General features: G+C 42.4%; 2 long non-coding RNA genes and 1 pseudogene across 3 annotated transcripts; 1 reads left to right on the forward strand and 2 right to left on the reverse strand.

Annotated features, from left to right (window-relative positions):
- Positions 1-4,366: 4,366 nt before the first annotated feature.
- On the reverse strand, positions 4,367-21,668 carry LOC109192800. The gene is made up of 3 exons (XR_002056159.1): positions 21,493-21,668; positions 14,722-14,724; positions 4,367-4,377 (listed from the first exon to the last, which is right to left on the reverse strand). It is a non-coding gene; the product is annotated as an uncharacterized LOC109192800 (long non-coding RNA).
- LOC109192799 lies at positions 17,315-19,173 on the forward strand. Of its 2 annotated transcripts, XR_002056158.1 has the most exons (5): positions 17,315-17,795; positions 18,057-18,221; positions 18,464-18,515; positions 18,647-18,732; positions 18,823-19,173. It is a non-coding gene; the product is annotated as an uncharacterized LOC109192799 (long non-coding RNA). The 2 variants fall into 2 exon arrangements; XR_002056157.1 differs by having other exon boundaries at positions 17,315-18,221.
- Positions 19,417-21,035, reverse strand: LOC109192919 (annotated as a pseudogene).
- Positions 21,669-21,861: the final 193 nt, after the last annotated feature.

A 21,861-nucleotide genomic window follows, 5' to 3' on the forward strand; every position in this document is an offset into this window, starting at 1 on the left:
TTCGTCTTCTAATTACAAGATTCGGTACAAATAACACATACGTATCAGGAACGCCATATAATTATCAAGAACAACATATAATTATCAAGAACTCCACGTAATCGTTAAGAACACCATAATTATCAAGAATCTCCCGATATCAAGATCACCCATGGAATTATCCCATCAGTCATCAATAATAACATCACAAATCATCAATACACAATAATATGGGGAAATCCTACGGGGGAAATCATAGCTATGAAAATAGGTTTTGTTGAGACATGGGTTACCTCTTAGCCTTAATTAATTCCTTGGCTATGAAGGATCTTTCTTTAAGCTTTCTTGCTTTCTTGATTTCTCCTAGGGGAATTCTTGGAACTCTTTGGATGGTGAGAGATTATTGTGGTGGGAATTCTAGGTGCCTCCTAAGTTCCCTATTTATATATTTAAGACTCCTAATTAGGGCCTGAATGGTATGGGTTTACTAATTCTATTCCTTATAGGACTAGGGACTTGTTTTAGGGATAAGGGTCCATGGTCCACATTGGACCATATTAATTAAAGCGGATCCTAATCATAATCTGGATAGTAAAAGGCCTACTTCCTTTATTCCTAATAGATAACTAGGTCTAGGATTCCTAATTAGGATCTGAATAGTAAAAGGTTTACTTTCTTTATTCCTAATAGGCTTAAGCCTCTAATTTAGGCAAGGGTCCACGGTTCATAGTGGACCCTATTAATTAATTAAAGGGAAACCTAACATAATTAAATAATATTTAATTATTATTAGCGGGATTAATTAAATAATTAATCCAGGATTGAAGGCCGTAACACGGGGTGTTACACTCTCCCCCCCCCCCTTACGAGAAGCTTCGTCCCCGAAGCTTAGAAATCATTGTAGGGTTAACGAGTCAAGAGTAGAACGGTGGTCCTATAGAGAAGGTATTCTACGGGGAAACTGTATAGTTGTATGTCTATGTGTGTTGGGTTTTTGGGAACGATTAGGTTTACAAGACTAAGAGAGTGGGTTTCAACTTGAGGACAAATTGAATTCAATAATTAGGAGCTAGGTTTTCGAGGTTGCAACTTAGGTTGTGAGGTTGTTGCCTTGTGCGGAGTCGTTAAAACATGGAATCAAGAATGGGGTTTGAAGGGTAGAAAGGGTTTTGAAATAAGGACGGGGCCGATTTTCCGAGGAAGGGAAAGGAATTCGGCTAGGATGGGTTAAGGGTTCTTGATCTCAAGTGAATAATCTGGTTTGATGTTTTGATCACGATGCGTCGACGAGCCGTTGATCCTCCTTTCTCGGTGTTGGCGCTTGCTTGACTTTAAGATCCTTGTTAGACCTTGCTTCCCAGGCTAAGGTTTCATCCTTCTCTTCTATCTTGAGGGAGTTTCCCGTGGTGATTTAACACTTACCTATTTAATGCGTCCAAGGTCTTGGCCAAGTTGGGTCGACCAAGCCAATCTTTTAGGGCGCACTTCCCAAATTCTTCCCAGAGTCTCTTGGGAGTCGCTAGACTTTGGGTTGAATTTCTCTCCTTATTGAATTTCATCTCCTCGTTAGTGGATGAAATTCTTAGTAAGACTTCATGTCTTCCCCGAGGTTCGGCTTGTGGTGCCCTTTTTGTGTAACTTTTAATGATGAAGGTGTCCTTGCATGCTCTTTTCCTTCTTGAAGCGTAGTAGGTTACCTAATCTCGTTGTGGGATGACTCGGTGTCTTTACGAGTCATCTCATTTCCTTGTGGGTCCTTAATGACTCTTGAGGTCTTGGCACAAATGTGCTCTTTACCTTTTTGCTTAGCACCATGGACTACGTAGTTCTTGGTTCCTATACAACTTGTAAGGAGTCCTTTGATTTGCTTGGACGATATCCATGGTTTGGAGGACTCCCGGTCCCTCCTTAGAATTTTGACTTTTAAGGTCTTCGTGGGTTCTTGGCACGAGTTCCCAACTCGCCTCCTTGGTTTGCGCAATCTTTTACGCCAAACATCCCTAGTCGGTTGTATCGTAGAATCCAACTTCCATTACTCGTGCAATGCAATTGATTGGGATTTTCCGATGGTGCCTCGTGCGTAGGACACTATGTTTGTGTGGCCCATGGTTCCTTACCCAAAACTCATTTTCATCAATCGAGGCACACAAGTGCGCCAAAAATCAATAAAATGAGGGGTTAAGAAATCAGCACATTGTACCAGTGGGCGCGAGGTGGGCGGTTGTCCGCCTGCCAAGCTCCTGCCAAGGACCCGTCAAGGACCCGTTGGGGACCCGCGGGAAAATGACTAGGAAGAGTCAATTCCCTCGGGAAAGGCCCCAAAAAGGCACCGATTCTTGTCCTGACAAGTCCCATGCCCTTGTGCACTAAAAGGGGCTTGAATACATAGGATGACCCATCGTACAACGTTTATTGATCCTTAAGCACGAGTTCTAGATGAGTCAAGACTCTTGTATGTTCGTTCCGCTTAGTAGGTCGGGTCCGGTTTCCAATCAGCAACCTCGTCATCTTCACCGGGTAGTTTGGTTATAAACCAACTTCGTCTTTTCCTTGCTTGATTAAGGGTAAGCCCTCTTGGTTCTTCTTGGAGTTCGGCTTGTCGCCCGCTCTTTGTTCAATCCTTTGGTGACCGAGTGCTCGGTGATGCATTTCCCTTCCTTGGGATGCATTTGATTGACTGCCCTTGACGTCGCATGGTGTATTGGCGACTTTGCGTGTCTCACGTACTTCTCACGGTGCCTTAAAACCATCAAGGTCCTTGTTCCAAGGTAAGATCCTTATTGCTGAGAGGTTCTAGTTGTATGATACTTTCCATGTGTTTGTTGCCTCTTCTTGTCATATCGAGCCTCTTTCGGTGATTCGTGCCAACGTTTAGGAAAGGGTGTCATTGACGTACTACCTTACTTCCTTGCATTCTAATTGGCGTTCCCAGTCTTCCGGGCTGGGATAGTTGCGCCCATTCGTGACTAGTTCCGAAAGGGTTCGCTCATGCTGGAGGGACGGCTTCCCACTTCTGTTACTTCTTCTTTCGGGTTTGTTCCTGGATTCCGCGTTTGGAGTAGTTGGATTCGGTGGAGATTAGCGGCACTGGAGTAAGCCTCATTGAGAGCCCGAGGTCTGCTTACCACTAGTGCTTTTCGGGCTTCAAAGTTGAGGCCCGATACGAATCTCTCTACTCCGGTTACCTCGGTGGGACTAGTTCTAGTGTGAAGCGTGCTAGTTCAAGGAATCGTTTGTTGGTATTCCATGACGGTAGTTGTTCCTTGTCTTAGATGGAGAAAGTCTTCGTACATGGATGCTTTTACGTGTGTTGGATAAAACCGCTCTCGAAATCGCGCCTTTAGGTGTTCCCAGTTGAACCCTGGTTCTTGTTGGTAAGTGGGACCCTCGTGGATTTACCAGAGATCGGCCTCGTGTCCGAAGTAGAACGAGGCTACCTTCACGTTGTGGCGTTCCTCTGGGCGTCCTACTAACTCGAGGATTTTGTCGAAGGTTCGGATCCATTCTCCTAGGATTACGGGATCCTCTTCTCCTGAGGATGTAGGTGGTCGATGGTTAGAGACTTGTCGGGCGAAGTCTGCGTTTGTGTTCGACGGAGGTAGTGGGGGATTTCTTGTACGTGGTTGCCCTTGCGGGTGCGGGGTGGAATCGTCCTTGTAGTCGTGCCCCTAGGCACTCCTAATTGGACCCCCGGTTGTTACCCATAAGTGGGTCCTTTTTGGATTTATCAAGGATCAGCCTCGTGTCTTCGAACGAGGCTATCTCTACGCGGTGCTCCCCTGGGCATTCCATTAACCCAAGGATTTTGTTGAAGGTTCGGATTCGTTCTGCGAGGAGTGTGGGGTCCTTGACTGTCTTCTTGTTGGCGCCGTGCTGCTGGTCCTTAGGGCCAATATTTATTGTAGTGATGGGTCAGTGTGCTGCACCCTTACCTTGGTGTGGTAAGCGTAGGGGGGTTCTTTAAGTCATGGAGGGATAAAGTGAGGAGAGGTTATGTGTAGGTTTCACAATCTCACCGCGTGTCCTAAGATTCCTGAGTCCTATGTTCCTAGATACCTAGAGTTCAAGCCTAATGTCCTAAAGTCCGGTCTTAAGAGTCTTATCCTAGGGTCAAACTTAGGCTCTGATACCAACTGTAACACCCCAGATTTTCAGGATATTTAAAACATATAAATTAAGGTTGAAATCTCATTAAATCCCAAACAGAGTACGAGTGTACGGGGTGCTATGCCACACTTGAGCTAGAGAACTCAGGTGCACAGGCTAACTAACTAATGTCTCAAAGATATGAATGCATAAACATGGCACACAGGCCGAAAGGGAAACTAACTATTTCTATAATCCAAGCTCTCGCGCACTCCAGTGACTTAATCTTCTGTGCCTGAAAGCCAAATATATCTGTTCAGCGAGAGATGCTGGTAACCCACTCCAACGCGTTGAAATACATTACGTATAGAGATATATATATAGATATACGAAAAGTCATTTCGAAGCATGAAGATATAACCTACGAGACTCTAGCTTTTAAAACCGGGAATGACTCGACAGATAAGGCTAGACACAAGCAACAGTTATAACCAGCGTATATGATCCACAACAGGCAAGACAGATAAAGATAAGCACAATTAATAATCACAACCCAACATAAACAATCCCCAGCATAACCCCTTAGTCATATCCCCCAATATACTCATAAACACAACTCCTCCATATCTCATCACATAACACACTTTGTTGGCGCCACAGGACCAATCGCATGCCCATACATGAGGGTCAGCGCATATAGCTCTGACACGGCCCCACAGCACCCTGCCCCGTCTCACATTACGGAGGAGCCGATCGCAACCGACTGATGGACCTTTGTCCTACATAATATTTATATACCTGACCAGTCTTTACCAGTCTGGTTAACAGTTGGGATGGTTCTCAGCCCATTCAACTGCCCATATAGTGGACCTTTGTCCTATATAATATTTATATACCTGACCGGTCTCTACCAGCCTGGTTAACAGCCGGTATGGTTCTCAGCCCATCCGACTGCCCGTATAGTGGAACTTAGTCCTATATAATATTTATATACCTGACCGGTCTCTACCAGCCTGGTTAACAGCCGGTATGGTTCTCAGCCCACCCGACTGCCCGTATAGCCCGATTGATCTTAACCAACTCGGGGTTACATGCACACATAACACATAGCAAGTACATGCAGCCCACATTGACACATTGGGAAGGGGGAGAAAACGTATAACCAAACCTATGCGTGATTCATCACATACTAAGAATGGTCCTAAGGGGTTCATACTTCTTCCACCTAGGTCAACGGGATACCAATTCAACTAGCATGTAATACAGTAGACTCATAAACCTACGAACGGTACCCGAAATATCAAACTAGACACAGGCACGATAAACGGAGTCCGTTGGGACACCTCGGGGGTCGGGGAAACATCAAACGGGGAAGCCGAAATCCCCAATTGGGGTGCAAACCAGCGGGTAGCCGGTGGGTGAGGGATCACCCGCCGGCGGTAACAAGACCGGGCAGCGGGTGCCCGGCGGGCAGCTGCCCGCCCGCTGCCGGCGTTGCCCAAGGAGGCCGCGGGTAGATGGCGGGTCCCCTACCCCCACTGACTCTTTTCATCAAGAAACGCCCCGAGAACCTTTGTGGAACCCGAAACCATGCTTGGACACTTTCAAACGCAATTGATAACACACGTAGACAATTAACGGATCAGAATCAGGAAACGATCGGCACATAACCTATCATGCTTTTCTAAACATAATAAACACCCAATCATGCGAATTCCCACCCAATATACCAAGAATAATTCCATACGATACAACCTAGAGTTCTAATCACTTTTATGCCAACAAGAATACGATTCGTCTTCTAATTACAAGATTCGGTACAAATAACACATACGTATCAGGAACGCCATATAATTATCAAGAACAACATATAATTATCAAGAACTCCACGTAATCGTTAAGAACACCATAATTATCAAGAATCTCCCGATATCAAGATCACCCATGGAATTATCCCATCAGTCATCAATAATAACATCACAAATCATCAATACACAATAATATGGGGAAATCCTACGGGGGAAATCATAGCTATGAAAATAGGTTTTGTTGAGACATGGGTTACCTCTTAGCCTTAATTAATTCCTTGGCTATGAAGGATCTTTCTTTAAGCTTTCTTGCTTTCTTGATTTCTCCTAGGGGAATTCTTGGAACTCTTTGGATGGTGAGAGATTATTGTGGTGGGAATTCTAGGTGCCTCCTAAGTTCCCTATTTATATATTTAAGACTCCTAATTAGGGCCTGAATGGTATGGGTTTACTAATTCTATTCCTTATAGGACTAGGGACTTGTTTTAGGGATAAGGGTCCATGGTCCACATTGGACCATATTAATTAAAGCGGATCCTAATCATAATCTGGATAGTAAAAGACCTATTTCCTTTATTCCTAATAGATAACTAGGTCTAGGATTCCTAATTAGGATCTGAATAGTAAAAGGTTTACTTTCTTTATTCCTAATAGGCTTAAGCCTCTAATTTAGGCAAGGGTCCACGGTTCATGGTGGACCCTATTAATTAATTAAAGGGAAACCTAACATAATTAAATCATATTTAATTATTATTAGCGGGATTAATTAAATAATTAATCCAGGATTGAAGGCCGTAACACGGGGTGTTACACTTCATCACTGTCGTTTACCCAGTTCGCATCACATAACCCTTCTAGCACAGCTGGGTATCCTTTGAAGTTGAGACCCCAGTCTAACGTGCCTCTAAGATACCGGAGTATCCTCTTTAGTGCGTCCCAATGAGGGCCACCAGGGTTATGAGTGAAACGACTAAGTTTATTCACGGCAAATGCAATGTCGGGACGTGTATAGTTCATCAAGAACATTAGACTCCCAATTACTTTTGCATATTTTTCTTGAAACATACCTGACTCCATGTTCTTCAGTAGTTTGACACTAGGATCGTAAGGAGTCTTAGCCGGAACAACATCATAGTTGTCAAACTTCTTCAGAAGTTTTTCTGTGTAGTGACCTTGGGATAGAAGGTAACCTGTATTGGTTTTTGTGACTTTTATCCCGAGTATCACATCGGCTTCTCCTAGATCCTTCATTTCAAACTGTTGACATAGAGTTCGTTTGGTTTCATTTATAGCCTCAATACTTGAGCTAAAAATCAACATGTCATCCACATAGAGACATATTATTACAATGCTGGATTGGACCTCTTTTGAGTACAAACAGGCATCTGACCGGTTAGTCGTGTAGCCTAGGTCCATTAAGGTCTTGTGAAATTTTTCATTCCACTGCTTGGGGGCCTGTTTTAGGCCATAAAGAGATCTTTTTAATTTACATACCTTTCCTTCTTGCCCTGGATCAACACAACCAGGTGGTTGTTCCATGTAGATCTCTTCTTCTAATTCACCATTGAGGAATGCAGTTTTTACATCCATTTGGTGAACTATCCAGTTGTGTAAAGAAGCCAATGCAAATAGAACTCGAATGGTTCCTACTTTTGTCACTGGTGAGTATGTGTAAAAATAATCCTCACCGAATCTCTGTGTAAAGCCTTTGGCTACTAGCCTGGCTTTGAACCTTTCAATAGACCCATCTGGTCTAAGTTTTCTTTTGAAGATCCATTTGCAGCCAATTGGCTTGCACCCTTTGGGTAGTTCTACCAACTCCCAGGTGTGGTTGGACTGAATAGAGTCCAATTCACTTTTGATTGCTTCTTTCCACAGAACGGAGTCGACTGACTGCATTGCTTCTTTAAACGTTTTTGGTTCTTCTTCCAATACTAATTGGCACACAAACTGGTCACACAGTTCGTTTAAATCTTTTAGTTCCGTGACATATGTTATGAAGTCAGAACTAAAATTCTTCTCTATCCTGGGTCTTTTGCTTCTTCTGGGCTCATCCAAATCGTTAGTAATGCGAGGAAAATTGGCATTATCATTTTGACACAGAGTATCAACTGGTGAGACATAAGCATATTTTAAAGGAAAGATATGTTCAAAGAATATTGCATTTCTTGATTCACACATAGAACGATTTTCTAGACACATAAACCTATATGCTGCACTATTCTCGGCATATCCAACAAAAATAGCATCAAAGGTTTTGGGTCCTATGTTGGACCTTTTCAGGGATGGTAGACCCACCTTAGCCAAGCATCCCCACACCTTAAAGTGTTTCAGGTTCGGGGCGTGCCCTTTCCACATCTCATAAGGGGTTTTTTCGAACCCTTTATGTGGGACTCTATTTAAAATGTGGTTCGCCGTTAGAACAGCTTCCCCCACATAGAGTCTGGTTCCCCAGAACTGATCAACATTGCGTTAATCATGTCTTTAAGGGTTCTATTTTTCCTTTCAGCGATGCCATTTTGTTGGGGAGAGTAAGGTGCAGTTACTTCATGGATTATACCCGAAGTTTCACATAAGGTTTTTGGCGATAAAGATTCATACTCTCCACCTCTGTCAGAACGAAGCCTCTTTATTTTCAAGTTTAACTGATTTTCTACCTCAGTTTTAAAAATCACAAATTTGTGTTCAGCTTCATCTTTTGTTCTCAAGAGGTATAGTTTTGTAAAACGAGAATAGTCATCTATAAAAGTTATATAATACCGTTTTCCACCTTTACTTTCAGTGGTTTTAAAATCCGCTAGATCAGAGTGAATCAATTCAAGTATAGATGAAGTTCTATGAGTTACCGCAGAAAATGGCTTCCTAGCAAATTTTGCTTCAGCACAAGTTTCACATTGGAAGCATGCATCATTAGACAAGTTTGGCAACATATTCAGGCTTTTTAATCTATTTAAGCACTTTGAGCCAACATGTCCTAATCTACCATGCCACAAATTAACTGAAACAGTAATATAAGCTGAAGGGGAAGGATTTTTCTTATTGATAGATTCTGGTCCAATTACAGATATGTCTAACACAAATAATCCCCCCCCCCCCCCCCGTAGATACCCTTTTCCGAGAAAAGTCCCACAGCGAGTCATAACCAATCAGTCTGACTCAAGGACAATTTTGATCCAGGCCTTAATAAGTAGGCCCCCGGAAATTAAGTTTCTACGCAGAGAGGGAACATACAACACATTGTTCAGTAATAACTTCTTGCCAGAATTAAGCAATAACTCTACTTTTCCTCCACCACTTACCTCAGAAATGCTGGAGTTGCCCATGAAGACTTGTTCTCCTCCAGTGACGGGCTCGAACACCTTGAAAAAGGACTTGTTGTTGCAGAAGTGACGAGATGCCCCCGTGTCCACGACCCACTCGTCTGGGTCTCCGACCATGTTAATCTCAGTAATCACTGCTGCTACGGCCTCGTCATCCTCCGTGGTTTCTACCACATTTGCTTGATTTTTGGATCCGTCGTTCTCTGAATTTTAATTTGTGGACCCTTTGCGATGATAGCACTGTGCAGCTCGGTGTCCACGTTTCCCACAAACATAGCACTCGTCGCCCTTTCCCTTTTTCTGAAATTTTCCACTTTTGATGCGATTGTTGTTATTTTTCGCATTCCTTTTTTGATTTTTATTTTGATCACCTTTTTTATGCCTATCATTTTTTCCTGTAGTCTCAACAATGTTAGCCTTTGAATTGAAAGAAAAGGATTCAGATTTTTGTACCGTGCGATTTTCCTCTTCAATGTTGATGCTACTGATAAGTTCTTGAAGGGTGTAGTTGCGTCGCTCGTGTTTCATTTTACTTTTGAAGTCTACCCACGACCCGGGCAACTTATCAACAAGTGCTTCGACCAAGAATGCATCGTTGACTTGAGCACCTTCAGTTCGCATATCAGAAACCATATTTTCGAAGTCATGTACCTGTTCCACCACGGTTTTGGATTCGGTCATCTGGAAATGCAGCCATCGTCCCACGACGTACTTCCTCCTACCGGTGTCATCGGAACCATATTTTTCTTGCAATTGTTCCCAGATAGCTTTTGCATATTTTTCCCCAGAAAACATGTCAAAAATAGAATTTGTTACCCGTTGAAGAATGGAGGCCCGCGCAGTTTTGTTGTCTTTCACATATTTTGGACAGACCTGCGATGTGCTTCGTATAGGCCTCGGTGCAGGAGCTTGATCAGCTGCCTTGTCCGATTGATCAGCTGTCTTGTCCGACTTGTCAGCTGCCCCGGTTGTGGCAGTCGTGGCCGCAGTCGTAGCATTCGGGATGAAGGTGGTGGGATCATCATAAATCACGTAGTCAACATCCTTCTCTTCCAACAGCATGATGATCCTTGCAGCCCATCGTTTGTAGTTCATACCGCCGGTGAGAATTTCGATGGGTGTGACATCAGAAGCTGGCTTCATTGCAGTAGACATCGCCTCCCTGATTTTTAAATATCTTTAATTGTTGTGCAATACAACAAGAATAAATACCTGGACGGTAGTTTGCGATGCGTCGTTGCTTTGGGACAGGAAACCGGCAGCGTTCTGTGTCGTGTTTGACAACACTATCTTAAAAATATTTAACGACCAGGGTATCGTTATATCTTCGACAGATCCACAGAAATTAATGTACTCAGTAGTGTATATAGCTTTCAGCAATTTGGTGTGTTTTGAAATGGAGAATGAAGCATTATTTTATAATGCAGTAGTACTCCTTACATCCGCTGCATGGTTGTAGGAGCTATATGGACAAAACATGCGAAACTAATGTTGTCCACAAGTGCTCTTCTGACAAAGCAAATTCATCCACAAAATTAGCTTTGAATGTTTCCCAACACGGTCTACTGCTATAAGCAAACACAGTGAAAAACAAGAGACGGACCCATGTATTGCAAGTAAAATCTTAGAGGTTGGAATAACGATCTGTCATAATGATAGTACTGGAGTAACATTGAACAGTGCGGAGTGATGATCATGATGTTCCAATCTTAGAGGTTGGAAAATTTGTCTGTCTTCAAAACGATTTAACCACACATGTGACTGCATACTCTCATAGCTATTGGTAAATTGATTTCTGGAGTCAGCCACAGTGAGCACGATGTTGGAATCCATTCATAAAGAAGAAAAATTTGGTTTTAATTGTATTCCTATTTTTCTAGAGCTGACTGACTTAATCATTCTCCTTGTCCGCAAAATTTGAGACGTGGGATCGTTCAAGATGTTCCCACTAAAATTGCGCATGGAGTTGTGGTCTCAATGGAGAAATCAGTTCAGCCTTCACAATATAAATAGCCCTTCTCCTTTCGAACAAAAAACAAGGGAAAAAGCTTCTTCCTTCCTTTGCTTTCATACAGCAGGTCTGAGCATATTTACATATAAATTCGTGTTTACCTGTCGAAAGCTTGTCGGCCCGTCACCGGAAAATATTAAGCTTGTAAGGTAGTGTTCATATGACACGGCACGAAGAATTGTCTTTCTTGTTCTATTTGAAATTCTCTTCGTTTTCGACGGCATCCACATGTAGAAGCAGACTAAATACCCAACACACGATACCTTCGAACTGTTCTACCTTACTCCGTCGGTTCCCTCATGACCGACAGTAAAAGTTTCATCCTCTAAGCTTTTACTGGCTCTACATGGTTCCATCTCTTGTTTTCCACTGCGCATGCTTATGACGCTAGAGTGAACTGATTATGTTTAGGCCCTTCGTTGTTTGGTTTCTGGCCATTCTGACTAGTAGCCCCTTTGCGGTGATAGCATTGGCCAGCACGATGGCCCTTTTTCCCACACACGTAGCAATCACCATTATTTTTCCCTTTTTTTTTGAATTTTGCCACTTTTGACACGGTTGTTACCGTTGTTTTTATAATTTTTCTTTTGGTTTCTATTGTTGTCGCCAGACTTTGTCTTGTCAAAACCAGAGTTAGTTTCAACCGCATGGCTTTAACATTATCAAAAAGAGTAACTAACCTGTGAACCATTCGATTCTCTTCTTCGATGTTCAAGCTAATTATTAGTTGTTGGAATGTGTAATTGCGGCGGTCGTGCTTCATTTTATTTTTGAAGTCCACCCACGAGTCTGGAAATTTATCAATCACGAGTCACATAGGATAACGTCATTCACAACGCCACTTTCTGCCCTCATATCTGCGACTAGATTTTCAAAGTCGTGCACTTGTTCAATTATTGGTTTAGAATCTACCATTTTGAAATGTAACCAGCGACCGACAACATATTTGCGCTTTCCTGCATCGTCAGCACCATATTTTTCAATAAGTAAATCCCAAATTACGTTGGCTGACTTGTGAACCGAAAACATGTCAAATAATGGGTCTGAAACCCCTTGAAGGATGATCCCACGAGCAGTTTTATTGTCCTTTTCGTACTTAGTACGAATTGCCTCTAAAGCTGCTGAAACCTGTGATGATGAGGACTTTGGATCATTCGAAGCTGCTGAAGACTTCGGGTCCGTATAAGCATCCGAGGCAGTATACTTCTCTTGCTGCACAGTCTACGTTGGACTATGACCATGAGCAGCAACTGAGATTTTTGCAGGGTCTTCCAGAATGATATAATCCACATCCATTGATTCCAGATGCATGACTATCTTGGCAGCCCATCTTCTATAGTTCAAGCCACCCGTGAGTGGTTGAATTGGTGTAACATCAGAGGATGGATTGGATGGCTCAGACATTGTTGATAAGTAAATGTTTTTAACAGTTGGGTTGTATGCAGTATATCAACCTGGGAACAACAATGTCGTGTGTATGTATGTGATGGGGATATTGGAGGTGGGCCATGGACGCAGAGGGCCTACGAAATTGGGCCGACAGGGGGAGGCGAAGAATTTGGGCCGAAGGCCAGGAGGGGCCGCCGGCGCCGCCGGCCGGGCAGGGACGCCGACCTGGGCACTGGCCCTGGTCGGCCACGGCGCGGGCCAGCGCGGCCTTGGCGCCCGGCGCGTGGGGGGCCACAGCCGACCCCAGGCGAGGGCCGGCGCCGGTGGCCGGACAGCGACACCGACCGGGGCGCTGGCCCCGGTCGACCATGGCGCGACCAGCGCGGCCTTGTCGCCCAGCGCGTGCCGGGGGCCACAGCCGGCCCCGGTGGCCAGGCAGCGACGCCGACCGGGGCACTGGCCACGGCGCGACCAGCGCGACCTTGGCGCCCGGCGCACTGGGGCCATGGCCGGCCCCGAGTGGGGGCCGGCGCTGGTGACCGAGGAAAGAGCCGGCCCGGGCGCGTTGGCCCCGGCCGGCCGTGGCGCACCCGGCGCATCTGGCGCGCGGTCCTGTGCGACAGTCGTCCCGGGGTGTTGGTCTCGGGCGGCATCCGCATGCAGGAGGGGTGGGTGCGCCGAGCATGGTGAGTCGGGGGGTGGTGTGAGCAAGGTGGCAAAGGCGATAGGAGCCGAGAAAGGTGGAGAACGTGATGTAAATTGCGAGAAGCAAGCGGAGTGGGAAGTGGCAATGTGGGACATGTGGACGCCAAAGAAGGATGGGAGGTATGCTATAAATAGGGGTCCTGGATCCTTGGCTAAGGGGGCAACTTGTACACGACAGGCACACTAGTCTAGTGGTCTTGATCTACACTTTCAACCCAGCTACCTGGGTTCGATTCCTACCAGTAGCATCGGTAGCTATAGCCCATCCTGTGGGCCTTGTTCTTTGTATTTGGGTCGCTGTTCCTTGGCCTGTACCTCGGGCTTCTATACGCATCGTGTTGGGCCTACGAGCCTCCTCCTCTTCCCGGAGAGTATGCTCCAAACCCTGTTGTGTCTTTTCTAACTCGGCATACTCTCGAGAGGCCTCCTGCAGGCGCTGATGAAGCCCGATGGATTGGTTTTTAAAAAAAAAAAGGGAGAGGGACCACTCACGTTCATGGAATCTCCAACTTGGCGGGAACTCAAGGTTTCCATCAGAGTACTATCAATCCAGAAGCGCTGATGGGCTGGTACCATATCTCGCACTCCATGAACAATGAAGTCCACATGATCAGGATCGTAAGGACGAAGACGAGGGCGACCCGGACCGGTCGAAATCCGAGCAGCTAGAGGATCCCGAGCATCATACTCACCGGCCAAATCCTGTGGGCCTTGTTCTTTGTATTTGGGTCACTGTTCCTGGGCCTGTACCTCGGGCTTCTATACGCATCGTGTTGGGCCTAGCGCCCTACCCCCCGTTCTGTACTCCTGTACCCGGTTTATGGTGGACCCGGTCCTAATAAAATCATCAGTATGATATGTTGGATGTGGCTGGTTTCGAAGTAACACACTGAACGAAAGGAGTATTCTGTGTCATGTTGGGTAACACTACCTTAAAAACATTTACAACCAGGGTATCGCATGTTCTCGACAGGCAGCACAGAATTACAGGATTCAACCTGCAAAAGCTCAGACTATAGAGAAAGGAAAAACGCAGTGTGTTGCATATGGTTTCTGTATTTCAGAGTTGAAGGGGGGAGGCGATATATATATATATTGCAAATATAACTGCCCACCCCCCACCAGCCGTTTGAATAGGAAAAAAAAGTGGAGGAAGAAGACCAACTCTAAGCATACACGCACAAAGCTATCATGCGGACAAGGTGCTGAGTTGATCCACAAAAATAGGGTAGAAAAAGTATTGTCGGAAGCAAAGCAAAACATTGACCCCACCGTGTGCCGTGACAGGCGGGCGGCGATGGCGCGCGCACAATCTTCCCTTGTTCCCTCTTCATAATAGTTCAAACCTTCTCAAAAGGGTTGGGGTTTCTAAGGGGGAAAATAAAGGGTTATAGAACCAATGTGGGACAACTTGGAAAACAACTCACTAGGTGCTTTTCCTTTAAATGCTCCCAATAGTAAGGTGTACAAACCTAGCGCACCTAAATAGCGTGCGTGTTATCCTCTATATAGTCAGAATTTGAAATAGACGAATAATGTACAACGAACAACTCTCAATGCACAAAGTTGAAAATATTTCGGTGGAAAAACTCATGGGCGAAAATAAACTGACCCTTTATTCCGGTCTCGAAGTTTCAGATCACAGTTTTGCTCTGGTGGCAAAAAGAAAAAAAAACGAATGCACCAACAAATGTAATGGTAGAGAGCAACAGATGTAACGATTACGGTGTGTAAATATTCAACATTTGAAAATAAATCCGACCAGTCGAAATGGCTCGACTAACCGTTTGATCCGGAAAAGTCTATCTACGCGGTAGGTGCGTGCTTCCTTCGGGTCATTGTTTTACTATAGTGCGCGAATAAAACCGAATGGACTAACAAATGTCAATATAGACAGCCACAAGTGTAACGATTATTGTATGTAACTACTCAATGTTTTTAAATAAAGGGAAAAGTGTCAAATTGTCCCCTAAGTCGAACAGATAGTGCAATTGGGTCCCATAACTAAAAAAACTTCATTCAGATCTCCTAAATCTGTAAAATTGTTCAATTAAGTCCAAAATGACTTGTTTAACAGGTTAAATCTTCACATTGTTGACACGTGTCATTTTAAAATATATTTTTTTGTTTTTTTTTAATTAATTAATTAATTTATTTATTTATTAAAATATATATTGTATATAAAAAATAAAATAAAATAAATAAATAAATAACACAGCCACCTAAACAGCTTTGTGCGTTTTCAAAAAATAAAACAGCTTTGTTTTTTTTTTTTTGTTTTTTTTTTTTTAATTTTAATTTTTATTTTTTTTATATATAATATATATTTTAATAAATAAAATTTAAAAAATATATTTAAAAAAATATTTTAAAAAGACATGTGTCAACAATGTAAAGACTTAACCTGTTAAACAAGTCACTTTGGACTTAATTGATCGACTAGGGGGCTAATTTGACATTTTTTCCTTAAATAAATCCTACCGGTCGAAATGTGCCACTAATAGAGAATAACGCAGATCTGAAACTTCTCTTCAACATACATACCAAAAATAAATCTGAGGTGCAGAATCGCCGCCCGTGAAGCTTCTCTCCAACCGTCGCCGCCCGTCGTTGCCACTGCCGCCGTTGCCTCTCCACTCCCTCGCCGTGAACCATCGCCTCCATTCCTCCACAGATGCTGCTGCCGTCGCCTCCATTCATCCACTGCTGCCGTCGCTGCCCGCCGTCGCCATTGTCGGCCTCTTTCACGGTAAGTTGCGTTTTTTTAATTTTATATTTGATTTTTTAATTTATTTTGAATATTATTGTTTGTTATTGTTATATATATATATATATATATATATATATATATATATATATATATGCAATTTTAAGAATTTATTTTGAATAATACTAGTGTTATCTTTTGAATATGAGGAGAGCGGTTATGTGAATTTGGCTTGATTAAATATCTGTTCACCTTCTCTAGTCTCCCTTATCATTTAAGGATGGCAATATGTCCCGTTCCCGTTGGGGATCCCCGATCCCTGCCCCGACGGGGACGGGGATGTTGCAAATTTTCGGAGAACGGGGATGGGGACGGAGAATGTTTATAATTTCCCGTCGGGGACGGGGACGGGGACAGGGACGGGGACGGGGACGGGGACGGGGACAGGGACGGGGACGGGGACGGGGATACCCCTCCCCGCCCCGCCCCATCCCCGAATAATTAATAATAATAATAAATAAATAATATATATATATATATATATATATATATATATATATATATATATATGTATATATATATATATATATATATATATATATAAAAGTAATAATGCAACAATAGTACAATACTGTAATGCTACGGCAGTACAGTACTGTTGCAATATATATATATATATATATATATATATAATGCAACAATACTGTACTGCCGTAGCATTACAGTATTGTACTATTATTGCATTATTACTTTTATATACATACATATATATATATATATATATATATATATATATATATATATATATAATTAAGATTTAAAATTTTGATTAAGAATTGAAAGGGGACCGGGGAATCCCGTCCCCGCCTAATTCCCCGCGGGGACGGAGATGGGGGTTAGTTTCAATTCCCCGCCGGGGACGGGGATGGGGTCGGGGTTTCGGGGACGGGGACGGGGAGTATACTCCCCGCCTCCGCCCCGCCCCGTTGCCATCCCTATTATCATTTGTGCGAATTCTGTATTCTTTTTGTACATTATTGCAGTCTGTTGATATTCTTGAATTAAGGGTCCGTTTGGAAAGTAGAAAAATGACTTTTTGAAAAATGTTAAACATTTTCTTTTTCGGTGTTTGGCTAAATAACAGAAAACTGTCTTTGGGTGTTTGGTTCATTTTCCAGAAAATGAGTAGGAAAATGATAAAATCCAAAACAAAAAAAAAAATCACAAAAATCAATGGAATATAAAAAAAACAAACAATTTAGCTAGAATATTAAAAAAAAAATAGCTAAAATACAAGTGCCCAGCATTATTCTCGTCTCCGTCGCCGACTAAGAGAAATCAAAGCTCAGAAATTTGATGAATCCAAAGCTCACAAATTTGATGAACCCAAAGCTCAGAAATTTGATGAATCCAAAGCTCACAAATTTGATGAACCCAAAGCTCAGAAATTTGGTGGGTGTTGTTCCCGTCTCCGCCGCGGACTCGCCGATGCAGATGTTGTTTAATGCCTTCCCGTTCCTGATGTTTCTGACCCAACCCGCGCGAGATACGAGAGTAGCAGGGGATGCCGCCGGCGGCGAAACCTTCGTCTCTCTCTTCAGCGGCAACATAAATGGTGAAATTGAACCTCCGTCTCCGGTGTGGACAGCAGATTCGGCGGACCTGGGTTTCTTCCTCCATCTTCCTCAGCAACAACGGGCAGATCGATGGCGACGATGGGATGAACCTCCAGCAGTGGGGATGGTTTCCGGCAGTGCAACATCCCTTTCTGCCTTTCTTCCTCAGCAGTGGTGATTTTCTTTTGTTGGTGGTTGGTTCTTTCTGGTCTCTTGGAGGCAGAGCTTCATCTGATGAGAGAATGGAAAATGACTTCCCCCAAAAAAGGGGAAGTCATTTTTCGGAAAAATGGACTCATTTTCCATTGACCAGAGCAAGTTTTCCTTTGACTTCTCATTTTCCTGCCCAGCCAAACACCAAAAACCCAAAAAATGATTTCCAAACACCCTAAATAGTTTGGTGGTTATGTGAATTTGGCTTGATTTTCATTGCAGATGGCATTCTGCTGGAACTTATGATGTCTCGACCAAGACTGGAGGTCCATGAGGCTCAAGGCTGAGCAAGCTCATGGTGCCAATAATGGTCTTGACATTGCAGTTAGGTTGTTGGAGCCATTAAAGGAGTAGTTCCCTATTGTCTCTTATGCAGATCTTTATCAGGTACTGCATTACGTTTGTACTGCTTGGAGTCTGGAATGTCTTTTATTTAAAGAAGTTGAAATGAACATTTTGTTTGATGTTATTGGCAAAAATATAGAGAGCGCAGCTTCAGGGTAATTAATTTCCATTTTTCACTGTTGTGCAAGTTATTATTGATCATTACTAGAACTGCATTTTGATGAACTAACATGTGGCCCTTGTTAGTTTGTTTATCTTTACAAATTTGTGTTTGTTCATATCAGGATCAGACAGAGCTCCCAGTTGAATGTCATCTTCCTGATGCTACCGTGCAAGGTTAGTCTTTTTATGTTCATATCTCTAATTTGTCATAGCCAGGGAATTAGCAAATATACTCTCAAGTTGAGATTTGTTTGCTAATTAATGATATGCCCCTAAGGGATGTGTTTATTGCATGTGTTAATCAGGAAATGATCACCTAAGGGATGTGTTTGCTAAACGCATGAGACTCTCTACAAAGGATATTGTTGCTCTCTCTGGTGGCCATAACCTGGTAGGCTACTTCAACATTATGGCTTTGTTTTCCATTTGTCCCTTCCCTCTTTGTTATGTAATTTAACATTTGGTTCCAAATTGGTTTCAGGGAAGGTGAGACAAGGAGTGGTCTGGATTTGAAAGCCCTTGGACTACCAACCCGCTCATCTTCGATAACTCTTACTTTGGCTCGCTCTATCTAAAAGATATGCACATGCTTTTTTTTGTGGCTATCATATGATTTGTTTGTTTGTTTGTGTATGTTGCAATCAGAGAGCTTCTGAGTGGTGAGACAGAAGGGCTTCTACTATTGCCCACTGGCAGGGAACTATACTTCTTAATGATCCCGCTTTCCGCCCACTAGTTGATAGTATAAGTATATTGTGTTTGTGTTGATTATTAATTGTGAAGTATATATAATTATGTTTGACTAGTTGATAGTATAAGTATATTGTGTTTGTGTTGATTATTAATTGTGAAGTATATATAATTATGTTTGTGTTCGTAGTGAGTTTTTTGCATTTTTTGTCCCACGACTATGGTGTCACTAACAACTTTGATCCACGACTTTTAAAACTTGTAGAATTGGTCCACGACTATGACTTTCTTAGCAAATTTGGTCCTTTTGGTGCATTTTCTGTTCAATTTTTGTCAAACAATTTTATTCCCCATTTTAACACGGATAATATTGTATTTTCCATCTCACAAACATGACATAAATAAATAAGCACGATATTCCAGTACATGCGTACCTTAAATAGCTCACAGTATCAGAATTTCTAATTTTATAGCCTCTCATATAAGGTAATTTACTACGGTAAGAGTATTTGGTAAATGACAGCAAAATTCAGCAGATAATTTGTAGGTAAAATTATAAACGAAATTATTATCCATCCATGCATCTTGCAGGTTTCCTGATACGATCAGAGCCTCTGACATGCTGTGTTCCCACACTCTGCTGCCTCAGATCGAGCCTCCTGCTGTTGAGCTACTAAAATAGATAACATGAGCCTCCTGCTGTTGAGCTACTAAAATAGATAACATCTTTAGGAAATCAGTCAACTTTTGATCGAACTTGGTTATATTATCATTTTGAGGTTCTTTCATGAAAGTTGTTATTAATTCATCAAAGGCATTCTCAGCTTTTCCAATCAATTGTGATTTCCACCGATCTGCACTAGTTCTCCATATATTTGTCCAATAATTTGCAATCATTGAACCAAAAGCTACTGCAATTGGATACCAATAATGTACGCGAAACAATTCTTTTTCCGGAACAAGCATTTTGGTAAGATATTCATACAAACTCAAAAAACTCAGAAATATCCATACTCCAATTTCAAACAGTAGCTCCACTGAAGAAGGCCATGTGTTTTTCCTTTTGTACTCATTAACATAAACAACTATCCAACACGCCAGTCCAACTGCATTTTCACCTATGCGAACTAAGAGTAACAAACTAGGTAATTCACGAAAATCCGACGATTCTAGAATATCACTACTCAACAAGATTAACGTCCAATAAGCACGAGAAAATCCAGGGCCATCAATAAATTTTTCTTTAAACAGTACCACTGTGGCTGCAACAATGGTGCCAATAACCGATAAATGTGGAATAATATCCCTAAATAAGCCTGCATAATCTGCAACAAAATAGGGGCCGGGTCTCAAATAATAAAAAGAATTAAAATTTAAGTAGAGAGTTGAAGCTTAAATACCCATCGTCCTCAAAAGAGGTTATAAATCTTCAAGCCAACCGTATCGGTCAAAAGAGGTACCTATAATTCAGCTAGTGAATTAGTCACTATGATTGACTGAAAAATCTTGAGTACACCAAAAAAAAGATGAGCAGAAGCATATAGCAGCTCTTTCTGCGTCATCATGATGCTGGCCGTAGGAGAAAATCGGACTAATTTATTTATTATAATAAGAAAAAGAAAATGCTCAAACGGTGAAAATCATGTAATTCCGCATGCAACCATCAAAGTTTGGATCGGAGTTCGTGTAGAGATATATTTCCCTGAAGATACCTCTGTTCTTCGATCAGCTAGCTAGCACTGATAGATGGGCCAACTCGAGAGGGTGAACAAAGTTGATCCCACAAATTAAACCCAAGAAAAATGTTGGTAACGGGCCGGGGGGTTTAACTTGTAGGAAGAGAGAGGGGAATAACTTCTCCTATCAAACAAAGAGCGAGGATGCTGATTACTCATTGTAACTTGAAGATGGCTAGAGATGAGCTTTAATAGATTTAGATTCAGTCTCTCTTGCAAAATCGACCATGAAACCACAAAAAATAACAAATAAAAATAATAAATAAGGGAGCTATACTACAGTCTACAGCGGGTAGAGAGCTTCTAATTTGCAATCCTCATTGAAGTAAGGGTTGGAAAAAGTAGCATAAATTGAAATTGAGCAAATACCAATTTTTATCTCACGAGTATTAGTAAAATGACAGTTTTGGTCCACATGTTTAATTTATACCAATTTTCATCCACGACTATTGTTATAATGCAAAAAATCATCACACCGATCACCCATTTGTTTAAGACATGCTGAAATATGAAATTATTAAAGGTATTTTCGTCCTTTTCAAATTAAGATCCCAATTGAACATGAATAAAGAGATTTAAGCACTAAGATCTATCTCAATTCGTAGTTCTCATCCTCAAATTAAGGTAAGATGAGGAGAAGAACTGCGAATTGAGATCGATCTTAGACATTAAATCTCTTTATTCATGCTCAAATTGAAATTTTAAGTTGAAAATGACGAAAATACTCTTAGGGTGTGTTTGGAAACCCGGAAAATGATTTCTGGAAATCATTTTCCGGGTTTCTGGTGTTTGGCTACGCAAGGAAAATGAAAGTCAATGGAAAACAACTTATGGTCAATGGAAAATCACACCTATTTTCCGGAAAATGACTTCCCCTTTTTTTTGGGGGAAGTCATTTTCCATCTTCTAAACACACACACCAAAGCCAGACTTCCTCCTTCAACAACACCATACCTTCACTGGTTTCTGGCCGGAAACCAGAAAAGTTCTCTGGTTTCCGGCGGAAACCAGAGAGATACCTTCACTGGTTTCTGGCCGGAAACCAGAGAAAAGTTCTCTGGTTTCCGGCCGGAAACCAGCTCTCTCTGGTTTCC

The sequence above is a fragment of the Ipomoea nil genome, unplaced genomic scaffold (assembly GCF_001879475.1).
Source record: "Ipomoea nil cultivar Tokyo-kokei standard unplaced genomic scaffold, Asagao_1.1 scaffold1834, whole genome shotgun sequence".
NCBI lineage: Eukaryota > Viridiplantae > Streptophyta > Magnoliopsida > Solanales > Convolvulaceae > Ipomoea > Ipomoea nil.